This window comes from Cnephaeus nilssonii (assembly GCF_951640355.1).
Source record: "Cnephaeus nilssonii genome assembly, chromosome: 13".
In the NCBI taxonomy this organism is placed as follows: Eukaryota; Metazoa; Chordata; class Mammalia; order Chiroptera; family Vespertilionidae; genus Cnephaeus; species Cnephaeus nilssonii.
The window spans coordinates 25228242-25240902 of record NC_137084.1 but is presented as its reverse complement, the minus strand read 5'-3'; the positions used below and the strand labels follow the sequence as shown (position 1 = coordinate 25240902).

The 12661-nt window shown below is 42.5% G+C and overlaps 1 protein-coding gene across 3 annotated transcripts in view; it reads left to right on the top strand.

Moving 5' to 3' along the window:
• Nucleotides 1–12661, top strand: part of ANO3 (anoctamin 3) — a gene marked incomplete at its 5' end in the record, with an annotated part of 271320 nt that overhangs the window by 216622 nt on the left and 42037 nt on the right. The window lies entirely within an intron of this gene.

Sequence of the window (12661 nt, the reverse complement as noted above, 5' to 3'; positions counted from 1 at the left end):
AATGCTTGATTAAATACGAGAGTTGAATAACAACCTGGCACACTTCCTTCACTTCCTTTCAAGGCTTATGAAAGGGAGAAGAGTGAAACTGCGCTTTCTGGGATATTCTGCACATCAATATTTGGGGGCTGGCGCCAAGGTCTGTTCAGCTCAGTATGCCTGAGGTTCATGCTTAGTTTCTGTTGTGCAAGGAGATAGGTTTCCAGTTGCTGAGAGAGAAAATGAAACTTTAGCTAAGGTCCAGGAGCTTCGAGTTGAATGCAAAGAATCTGCCCAGTTAATTGGCCCCAGGAAAGAACAAGGTAATTCTATAGTTTTCAATTTTCTGAAGCCCAAAGGCCCTTTTAGAGTTTGATTATAAATTAAGCCAACCCCTAAGAAAATGTTCACTCAAAGGATATTTAAGCTGTAACTGCACTGGTATGAATAAAAGCAAGTTAAATTTAATCAAACAGCTGGTTACTAAGCAATGGCTTAATAGAATTCAATTGGTTCTTTTCAGATCAGTCAGTTTCTAGGAAAAAAATTCAAGTGAAACCATATTTTATGTCCGTACTTAGAGAACCAAACATGACGTGCAGGATTGGGTGTGCCACCCCCTTAGGAGTTTTCCTAGGTACATATATGAATATCATTACCATTTTCTGACTTGACCATTAATGATGGCCTATACTAAACATAGAAATTACAAGGCAATTTTGCTAAAATTCTCTGCTTTCACTGCCCTATGGCCTCAGAATCCTTTTCATCATTGCTTTCCTGACAATCATAACCAAATTATTAGAACTGACCCTAGAGATAGACACCATTTACCCTCCTGTCATGAGCATACTGGAAGAAAGTTAAAAATGCAAACTATGGGTAAATTTAATGCCTTAGTTATTACTTTGCTCATTTAGTTGTGATCAGAAACCTTTTTGAAATCACCTGAGTTGAAGTTAAAAAGGATTTCCTTAGCAAACAAGTCTCACTTCGATACATTTCCAGGTACATACCATGTTCTAGGAAAACTATTCCCATGTTGGATCTTGTTTCGACAGATTAACTCAAGCAGCTGAGATGACACGTAGTATAATGCTTACATATTTTCTTTTGTCATTACCTTCTGTGGTGCTTTACATCTGGCACTCACCAACTGCTTCACACCCATTAATTAAGTTTCACAATACATATTGGAAGAAGAAACACATTCTCTTTGTTTGAAATGGTGGAACCACTCACAAGTGGACTTTCCAGAACACGAAACACATATTGTCACTGACGGGTCTGAAAATAGAACCAGAGTACCTTGGGATCATGTCTCAAAATCAAAACATTGTTCTAGATTTAAGATGGTATTTATTTTTATTTTTATTTTTTAAAATCCTATAGCATAGTATGCCCGATGCTGATGTCACACACAGGGAATCTGTTTCCATAGATCAAATTCATTAATAGCATGTGATGAGTTTGAAACAGAATATAAACTAAATTCATATTTTTTTTTATCTATATAGAAGCATGGACACTAAGTAACAAAGACATATTTGATTAATAAAAAATAAATAACAATGGTTATATATTTTATGATATTCATTATAAATACAATGGACATTGATGACTAGAAAATTTCTTTAGGGATGATAATAGTTATTTCGGTATTCCATGTGAAGAGAAACAGAGGGGTCATTCTCACCTAATAGTTGTTCAACAAACAAGCTTATATTTTTCCTAAAAAGTCACATGGTGTTATAATATGGTCTTCTTCATTTGACTAACTTTATGAAAAAGTTAAAAACTCCATTTTGACCACTAAAAGCTTTCTAGATCTATGCCCTTTATTAAGTAGAAGTTGTCATATAGTGTATACATATATTCATGGGTACAAATGGGGAGCTAAAGAAATCTTGTAAATCTGCTAAATCACATACAAACTTTAATTCAGCCATGATTCAAGGAAGTGAGTGACATAATTATAGTAAAACCTATTGCATTCCTATCAACACATTTATGTCAACTTGTTTTCTTAGTAAATGTCTTCATAAATACAATAAACTAGAATAGAGTTGATGCTGAAACCTATCTCATTGGAATAAGAACTAAAAGGTATCCAAAGATACCTGAATTAATTGAAAAACAAACATGATATCCTTAAGAGATATTTTTATAATGAAGTCTTAGATTTTGTTTAATATTTATTAAATTTTAGAATAAATTCTATTGTTTTATTATTAACTAGAGGCCTGGTGCACAAAATTCATGCACTATGAGGGTGTCCCTCAGCCCAGCCTGCACCCTCTCCAATCTGGGACCCCTTGGGGAATGTCTGATTGCCGGTTTAGGCCCTGCTGGCCTGATTGACGCCTAACTGCTCTCCTGCTGGCTTGATCACCCCAAACTCTCCTCCCCTGCCAGCCTGATTGCCCCCAACTGCCCTCTCCCATGCCAGCCCGATCTCCCACAACTGCCCTCCCTTGCCAGCCCAATCACCCCCAACTTCCCTCCCCTGCCGGGCCCAATTGCCCCCAACTGCCCTCTCCTGCCAGCCTGGTCACCCCCAACTGCCCTCCCCTGCTGGCCAACTTGTGGCGGCCATCTTGTGACAGCCATCTTGTGATGACGTGAGGGAGTCACATGAGGGCGTGATGCCACCTAGGCTTTTATTATATAGGATTTTAATGATAAGTATATCCAAATTGTTTTTTAAAGAGCCTCATGTACACAAGAGATTTAAAAAATAATTTTAATCTCTATATTCTTTGTTGTTTCAGAGAAGTATGACAAGATAATCAGTAAGCACGACATAAATATAAAGGACTAGAGGCCCAGTGTACGGATTCTTGTACCAGTGGGGTCCCTTGGCCTGGCCTGCGGGGATTGGGCTGAAACCGGCTCTCTGACATCCCCTGAGCGGACCTGGATTGTTAGAGGGCGGTTCTCGGGTGACACACACCGGAATCGACTCCCTTCTCTCTGGTTCTTGGTGTGTCACCCGAGAACCACCACTGCCAAGTGACCGCAGCTCAGCAGTTCCTGCATTGAGCATCTGCCCCCTGATGGTCAGTGTGCATCATAGCTACTGGCCAGTCGGCCGGTCGCTTAGGCTTCTATATATATAGACTAGAGGCCCGGTGCACAAAATTTCTGCACTTGGGCGGGGGCCCTCAGCCTGGCCTCTGCCCTCTTGCAGTCTGGGAGCCCTTAGGGGATGTCTAACTTATGGCTTAGGCCTGCTTCCCAGGTCTAAGCTGTCAGTTGGACATCCTTCATGCTGCCACAGAGACGGGAGAGGCTCCCATCACTGCCACTGTGCTTTCCAGATGTGAGCCTGGCTTCTGGCTGAGCGGTGCTCCCCCTGTGGGAGCTCACTGACCACCAGGGGGCAGCTCCTGCATTAAGCATCTGCCTCCTGGTGGTCAATGCGCATCATAACGACCGGTCATTCTGCCATCAGGCCAAAACCGGCTCTCCGACATCCTCTAAGGGGCCCCAGATTGCGAGAGGGTGCAGGCCAGGCCAAGGGACTCCATCAGTGCATGATCAAGGCCAGGGAGGGACATGGAAGGTTGGCCAGCGGGGAGGGACCACAGGAGGGCTCCATTGTGTGTCTGGCCCATCTCGCTCAGTCCCGATCGGCCGGACCCCAGCAGCAAGCTAACCTACCAGTCAGAGCATCTGCCCCCTGGAGGTCAGTGTACATCATAGCAAGTGGTAGAGCAGCCTTAGCATATCATTAGCATATTACACTTTGATTGGTTGAACGGCCAAGTGGACAACCAGACACTTAGCATATTAGGCTTTTATTATATAGGATAGTATTGTGAGGTAGAAAAAATTATTATAAATATAAAGAATGGAAATAAATTTAAAGGCTTATCTTATCTCTTTCCCCTGCATTAATTTCCCCACAGCACTTAACTGCCAGGTGGCATACTCTCTTTCTTATTTTGTTATTTATTGTTCCTGTACTAGAAAGCTCATGAAAGCAAGCATTTTCTGTCTGTTTTCTTCATTACTTTACCCACAGAGCTAGAATAATTCCTGGAAAAGACTAAATGCTCAATAAATGTGTAAATGAATGAATAAATGAGTGAATATATATATGAACAAATAAATACATTTAACAATAATAACCAAAAGATAATAAGAAGAAGATACCAAGGATAAGACATCTGCTAGCTCACTTTACTTCTACCTAGAATATTCTTCTAATTTTTGGCTCATGCAGATCTGAAAGCTGCCTTTTTTATTTTATTTATTTATTTATTTTACTTAAAGCTATTCCTTGGACATATTTATATGACCAGTTTCCTTTAGCAGGTGATAAGAGAGAGAAGATAGTTGATAAGAAGAGCTGAATTTAGCTGGGGATGCATAAATCTTTTTTTTTTAGCAGGTGAAAATAAGAGGCAATAGGCACAAGTGTGGATAAGTGGGTAGATATAGTTTGGGTGTATTTCTTTTGCTTTATTTTTAATGAGATAGATAGCAAAATTGCAACTGAGAGTGAGAGGATTGTAGGTGCTGGATGTCAAGAGAGAAGAGAAAGGATGACAGCATGGCAGACTCAAGGATCCACTCAAATCAGTTTAAAATAAGACAAGTCATGCCCTAGCTGGTTTGGCTCAGTGGATAGAGCGTTGGACTGCAGACCGAAGGATCCTGAGTTTGATTACAGTCCAGGTGATAGGAGTTGCAGTTATTGATCAAAAGTATGCCAGAGAATTACATGAGTGATGTGTAGTAGGAGAAACTAACTTTGAGGGTATAAATCAAAGAACTGAGAAGCCAAGGTCCTAGAAAGATTACCTGCATATATCATAATTTCCAAGAATTATTTTGTGAGCCATGTTGGTAACAGTTGCAATAGCCAACAGTTTAAAAATCTTCAGAAAAGTTTTGGGAAGTGTCCCCAGAAAGTATTAGGTGACTTCCACAAGAAGAGATAGTAGGAAGTATGAATTCATAATCTGAGACTCAAATCTGTGAATCCTGAAGGAGGAGAGAGAAAAATGATCTTGAAGTATCAATGAGGAACCAGAAATTCACTACCTCATCTTCAGTACCTATTAGTGTGGGAGACAAATAGCCACCAGCTAAGAATGCCACATGGAAAGTGGGGTTTCAGGAGCATCTCAGGTTTCAGTTAGAGCAAGAAGGTGAGGGGACATAAAAGACTTTGCTATTGATGACTGAGTAAAAGAGGACATAGTGAAAGTATCTCAAAGTGTGGAAGGAGTGGGGATGTTCACAGAGACAAGCCTCATTTCCCTAGAATTAGAGGATTAAAATATGAGGGGTAAGGGATGATGTGAAAATTTTGGTCTTCTTGAGGTAACTGATATGAGTACAGTTGAAGAACACAGTGATTTAATACTGGTGGAATCCAAGTGTGAGTGAGACAGGACATAAAGGTATGTATAGGACAGTGATGGCGAACCTATGACACGCGTGTCAGCACTGACACGTGTAGCCATTTCTGATGACAAGCAGCCGCATGCCGAGGATGAAACATTTGCTGCTCCTGAGGATGAAACATTTGCGACTAGAGTCTTGGAGTTAGTTTTTTCCTCAAAGTGACACACTACCCGAGTTATGCTCAGTTTTTTGGCGAAGTTTGACACACCAAGCTCAAAAGGTTGCCCATCACTGGTGTAGGATATGGGTACAGGGACACCTTGCCAAGATGGAGAGTTCTGGGTTTCCTCTGGGGTCCTGCACAGATGAGTTCTGAAGTGAAGCCTTTTATTCCTAGCACCCAAGTAGCCGCAAGTAATATTGTTCTCTTTAGCAAAGACAAGATATTCTGTTGTGTGGAAATTACACATGACTGATTCATTCCTGGACGATAGGGTTCTAGAATAAGGAAACTGTTACATGTTTCCTTATTCTAGAACCCTAACTTAGTTACAGAGTATAACCTCTTTAGATTATGGTTGACCAATTTATCAATTATGTAATCAATTTTATATAGGCTTAAGTTAAAGATACAACCAGGCATAAATATAATATAAAGATGGCAAAAAACTAGCAAATTGATAATATTATAACTTATTTTGCCACCGTTAGGAAAAAATCCAAGTGATTTATTAATGCTTTCTAAAAATATATATTAAGTCAGATAATTAGAAAATTCTAGCATCTCTAATTTGTTTCTTTCTGGTTAGAAAGTTATAATAGCTAAACAACAACCTCAGCAACAACAGTGCACAGAGTTGATTTGCTAATTGTTTCCTGCACTGAGCCATGACCTGGAGAGGGGCAGAGTGAGGGGAGGGTGAATGAAATGCCTATGCTAGGTCTCTCCACTCTGAAGAATCTGAATTTGTTCCTTGGTTCAAAATCTGGGGCAGAAGAAAAAGAAAACTTTTTCATGACCTGAAGAAGATTTTGAAATCAAGTTTACTGGCAGCAAATAACAATGACAAGTGGCTTTTACATCCATTTAAAAGACTATATGGCCCTAAACACTTTGTAGAGAATAATGAAAGCATGTGTTTGTAACTACAGAAAAATATTTTTTGTGCTGAATCTGGAGAAAACCATTAAAAAGAATGACTGGGGTGGTTTTAAATCCTCTGCTTTGAATAAGTACATTAAACCAGTAACCTGCCATAAGGTTGTGGTCTAGGGTAGGGATAGTTGATCAGTAGTCCTGATGTCAGCCATGGCGTAGCTTCATCTGGTTTGGCTGATTTCCTAGGTTGGGAGCTGAAACACAATTGAAGCCTAGATGTTATCTCTAGTTTGAAGGAAATTCTGTCACTGTGGTCAACAGACCAAGGCTTTATTCTAAAGATTATTTGATATTGACCAGAATCTCTTTGTACTGAGGGCTTAATGTTTAAGGGAGTGGACATGCAAAGGTGGAGGATGCAGGTGAGTCATGATGCTGGATATGGCCAGTTTGAATCAAAATGAAAGAAAGGAGAAAAGGTCATATTGAAGAAATGAAATTTCTTCATGGTTACAACTGGAAGAGTTAGCTTTAGCGAGATCCTTTACATAAAACTTGAGTCTCCTCTGGTCAAGACTGTGGTGCAAATTCTCATTGTTTTAATATAACATGATGCTGTTTACATGTAGCTTGTTATTTCTAAATGAATTTTACTAGGGAGGAAAAATGTTAAGTCTTTTTTTAGGAATTGGTGAAGATTTTTTGGTGTTTAAGATTCAAATGCTGGTGATACCATGATCTTAGAAGCTAGTTATTTGTTTCATATTTAATGTTGTTGGAGAGGAAGAAGGATGGGAAGGAAATTGGAAGTAAAGTTAGAGAGAGATCCCATATTCTTAGAAAAAGAGGAAATTTAACCAGACACGTGTGACTGTCAAGTACAGTTCAGCTCAAATATTCAAAACCTGCTGCCTCACAAATATTTAGAGGCTCCTTATATTGACTAGCTTATGCTATATTCATGTACAGAACTCCATTAATTTCACACCTGTAAGGTATTAAACCCCCAAAAAGAAAGATCAACAGTAACATTCCTCAGGCATGACAATTTAAAATGTTCCAGTTTCATAGCCCCTCTGCTAATTGTCGAACCTGTTTAGTGAGATTTCTATTTTTACCTCATGTATGGTGATGTTGCAATACCATGTGTTTTGGAAAGCAGAAGTATGCTTGAGGATGTTGCTGAAAATTAATCTGGGAAGTGGAGGTGAATCTTTAGTAGTGTCTGGGTGTTATCCAAATTGGCAGTCTCCGAGTTGTTGCTCTGAGAAACTGTTGATTCAGCTGGGCCTTGTTTTGGGAAGACTTCAAATCTTTATCTCTTCTGATGAAAACAATACCTGGAATTCCTTTTTGTTCTCCATATTCAAACATATTTAAGTTCATTTGTGTTTGGAATTGACATGCCCCCCCCCCATGCCTAAGTATGGGGAAGTCATTTTCAAGCTTTTCAATTAATCATTATTTTTCCAAGTAAAATTGAACTTCATTAATATATGCAATACATAAATACGGGGCTTCTCTGGTGAGGGCCCTTTTGTAAATCTTCAGTGAAATTCCATGGGGACGTAATTTGAAAAGCTCTGGACTAATGGGAAGAACACTTGACCAGGAGTTACAGTCATAGTAATTGGATTCCATGTAGTCAAGCAGTTCAATTTAACTGACATTCATTGGGCATCATTGAGCATTTTCCATGTGCCAACTACTCAAAATGCTAGAGGGGAAAAAGGCACTTTTGGAAACTTACCTTCCAGTGTAAGAAAAAGCAGGTATGGGAACAAGTGTAATGAAGTGTTGCAGATATCTGGACAAAGTCAGTGATAAATGTCAATCACTCTGGGCCTTGTTTTCTGTAAATTTAAATAGACAACTTGGAACAAACAGCATATGGAATCTAACCTGTTTTATATGCATGACCATATGATTCTGTTCCTCGATGCCACTGACTTTAATCACAAAGGAAAGCCACTGGGAATAGACATGAGGAAACGGATGTACAAGGGCTGGATAGATGAAGCATGTGCATCTTTGGATTTTTTTTCTTTATGTTGAAAAAGGTTGGTCAAAGAAAGGCAGGAATGAAAAAATAAATACAATGTATGGTTGCTAAGGAACAGAGGTGTCATCTTTAACATTTTCACAATATTCCTTCTACCTCCATGACTCATGTGAAACTTGGCTTTCCCCTGATAACAAACTGTCCTTCTCCACTGAGGCCTCTTATCCTCCAACGCCACCCTCAATCCAGTTTCATGGGACCAACGGGAACAGTTGCTAAACTTTCTACATAGAATGGTAAGAAAAACACAGGCAGTGGATACTCCAGGGACAATGTATACTTTGTACAAAGTGTTCCATAATCCACAGGTAATTATCACAGTATTAACACTTTGGTATATTCTTTTTGGCATTATGTATTTATAACTATAATATACCTAATCTATCTATATATTATATTACTAGAGGCCCATTACATGAAGAGATTTGTGCAATAGGCCTTACTTCCCTTGCCTTCCAGCACCGGTTTTCCTCCGGCACCTGGGACCCAGACCTCCACTCCAGCCAGTCTGCCACCTTTGCTGCAGACACCAGCCAGAGTCTGCCTTCTTCGTCTTCACTGCTTCGCTGCAGACTCTGGCCGGAGTCTGCAGTCTTCATCTTCGCTGTGGCCAGAGTGCCACTCCCGTAGATCCCTTCGACCCCCCAGCCCCCCAACCTCCCTGTCATAGCAGGCATCCTGCCCCACCCGGCCACTCCGCACCTGGAGCAGCTGGGCGGCTGCCATCTTTCTTCTTCTAATTTGCATATTCCTTCCTGATTGGCTAATGGGCATAGCAGAGTGATGGTTAATTTGCATGTTTCTCTTTTATTAGTATAGATATTATATTATATTATATTATATTATATTATATTATATTATATTACATTATATTATACTAGTGGCCCGGTGCATGAAATTTGTGCATGGGGGAGGGTGTGTCCCTCAGCCTGGCCTGCACCCTCTCCAATCTGAAACCCCTCAGAGGATGTCCAACAGCCAGTTTAGGCCCAATCCCTGTGGCAGTCGGACATCCCTCTCGCAATCCAACACCACTGGCTCCTAATCACTCACCTGCCTGCCTGCCCGATCGCCCCTAACGACTCTGCCTGCTGGCTTGCTCACCCCCAACAGCCCGCTTGCCAGCCTTCTCACCCCCACCTGCCCCCCCCGCCGGCCTGCTTGCTCCCAACTGTCCCCCCTGCTAGCCTGCTTGCCCCCAACTGACCCCCCAACTGGCCTGCTCGCCCCAACTCCCAACTGCCCTCTCCTCCTGGCCTTATCACCCCTAACTGCCTCTGCCTCGGCCCCGCCAACATGGCTTTGTCCAGAAGGACATCTGGAAGGTCTCCTGGAAGGTCTCTTGGTCTAATTAGCATATTATCCTTTTATTAGTATAGATTATATTACTAGAGGCCCAGTGCATGAATTCGTGCATGGGTGGTGTTCAGCCAACCTGGCCCCAATTGGGGCAGATCTGGGCTGGGCCTTTCAGGAGGAGGAGATGGCAGGCAATTGGCTGGTGGGCCCCACCCCCAATTGGGGTTGGGGGGCCAACTGGGGGTGGGGCTGGCCATGGGGAGGGGCTGTGGGTGGTGGGCTGGCCAGCCCCAACCCCAAATGGGGTGAGGGGTGCTGACTGGGGGCCAGTGGCCTGGGGGAGGGGCCATGGGTGGTTGGCTAGACAGCCCCGCCCCCTATTTGGGTGGGAGGTGATCAGGGGCGGGCCGGCTGGGGCATGGGGCTGCAGGCCAATCAGGGTGGTGGAAGCCCATAAGGAGTGGGGCCAGCCAGTGTGAAGGGCTGTGAGAGGTTGGTCAGCCAGCCCCGCCCCCTATTGGGATGGGGGCCAATCAGGGGTGGGGCCAGCCAGGAGACAGGGCTGCAGGCCTCTCATGGTGTGGTGGGCCGATTGGGGACAGGGCTGGTGGGGGGAAGGGAGTAGGGCATTTGGCTGGCTGGCCCCACCCTTGATCAGGGTGGGAGAGTCCGGTAGTGGGCAGTACTTACTAAAGGATACTTTTGAGAACAGTAGCTGGGAAGAATGGAAAAAGAGCAGGTTTGAGCAGAGCAATAAGTAAAGCTGCAATGCTGGCCAAGGTTCCGCTTTGGCTAACCACATAGAGAGCTCTTGGGTCAATGGAGATAAAAGACATATATACCTCATCAGGCCAGTTCTCTGGCCACAGTGGGCATCATAGTGACCAGTCGTTATGGCATTATGGTCACTGGCTTTATAGATAGATAGATAGATAGATAGATAGATAGATAGATAGATGATAGATAGATAACATATCCTATCTAATAAAAGAGTAATATGCAAATTGACTGTCACTCCAACACACAAGATGGCTGCCCTCATGTTATCAAAGATGGCCAGCAGGGGAGGGCAGTTGGGAGGGACCAGGCCTGCAAGGGAGGGTAGTTGGGGGCGATCAAGCCTGCAGGGGCGGGCAGTTAGGGGTGACCAGGCCGACAGAGGAGGGAAGTCGGGGGCGATGGGCCTGCAGGGAAGGGCAGTTGGGGAGGACCCAGGCCTGCAGGGGAGAGCAGTGGGGGGGACCAGGCCTGCAGTGGAGGGCAGTTAGGGGCAAACAGGCTGGCAGGGGAGCAGTTAGGCATCAATCAGACTCTCAGGGGAGTGGTTAGGGTGTGATCAGGCTGGCAGGCAGAAGTGGTTAGGGGCAATCAGGAAGGCAGGCAGGCGAGCAGCTGGGAGCCAGCAGTCCTGGATTGTGAGAGGGATGTCCGGCTGCCCGTTTAGGCCCGATCCCAGTAGGATCGAGCCTAAACGGGCAGCCGGACATCCCTCGAGGGGCCCCAGATTGGAGAGAGGGTGCAAGCTGGGCTGAGGGACACACGCCCCCGTGCACGAATTTTGTGCACCGGGACTCTAGTATAGTGTATTATACTAGAAGCCCAATGCACAAAATTCATGTAAGAGTAGGCCTTCACAGCTGCGGCGGCTGCCTCAATCCCTCCCTTGCAGCCACAGGGGCTGCCTCGATCCCACAGCTACAGCCCCAGCTTTGTCCGGAAGGTCATCCGGGAGGATGTCCGTATGGCCATTCAGTCAATTTGCATATTACACTTTTATTATTATACATTATATATATCTACATATTATATATGTATTTCTATTACTTTATCTACATCTATATCTGTATTGACACTTCATTCTTTGTAAGTGAAATAAATTTCACTTTATATACTTTATTTTTAAAGCATTTTAAAATAATATTAAGTAAGTTTAATATGTTTCCTTTCCTCTTCACCATCCCACAGTCTCTATCATCATGCTCATTCTGAGCCATTGTTCTTTGCCCTACTACTATATTATAGTTCTATCTTTTGAACCCCATGTTCTTCCATTTCAACTACTCTCTCTACATTTTACATCTGCCAATCTCCAGGATACTTATTTCTTGAAAAATTTCACAGCTTGCTCTCAAATTCTCATTCCACCTATTAGCATCTCCAATCTCAACTCTATCCATGAACATCCAGGAAGGCACTGTGGTATGATACAAAGGGCATGCATTTTTTAGTTAAAATGATTTAGGTTCCAGTCAGCTGTGTGACTTTAGCAAGTCTCCTAACCCTCTCAAAACCCCAAATTTTTAATCTTAAAAAACAAGGGTAATAACAATAGCCATTTTATGGCACATCTCATATTTACTTGTTACATGTTGCTGTTTATGTTTTTGTTAGATTTTGATAATGACTGTGATAGATATTAGAAGTAATATGTCTAAAATGAGTGTTAAAATGCTTTATAAATAGTTGGAAATCAAAACAGAACAACAGCCATTATTTCTTACAGCTTGACCTTAAACAATGTTAGTGTTAACGTTCTACTGCCTCAGTATCCATGACTGATTTCCATTTCACCTCTTTCATGAGCATGACTGCTTTTCCTCTAGGAGGTGGTTATCAACATTGGCTGAACATTGGGAATCTTTGGGAGCTTTAAAAATAAACTGATGCTGGGTTTTGTCCTGAGATTCTGATTTAATTGCTCTAAGATGTAGTATGGGCATTGGGATATTTTTAAAGCTCTGTGATGTTAAAACTATATAAATCAAATCTTGCTTCACTTCTCCAGCTCTTCCCCCCTCCCCACAATCTCACCCCTGCTAAAACCTGTCAAAATCTCTGTCTTAATGCTCCTGTATTCTTTCAAT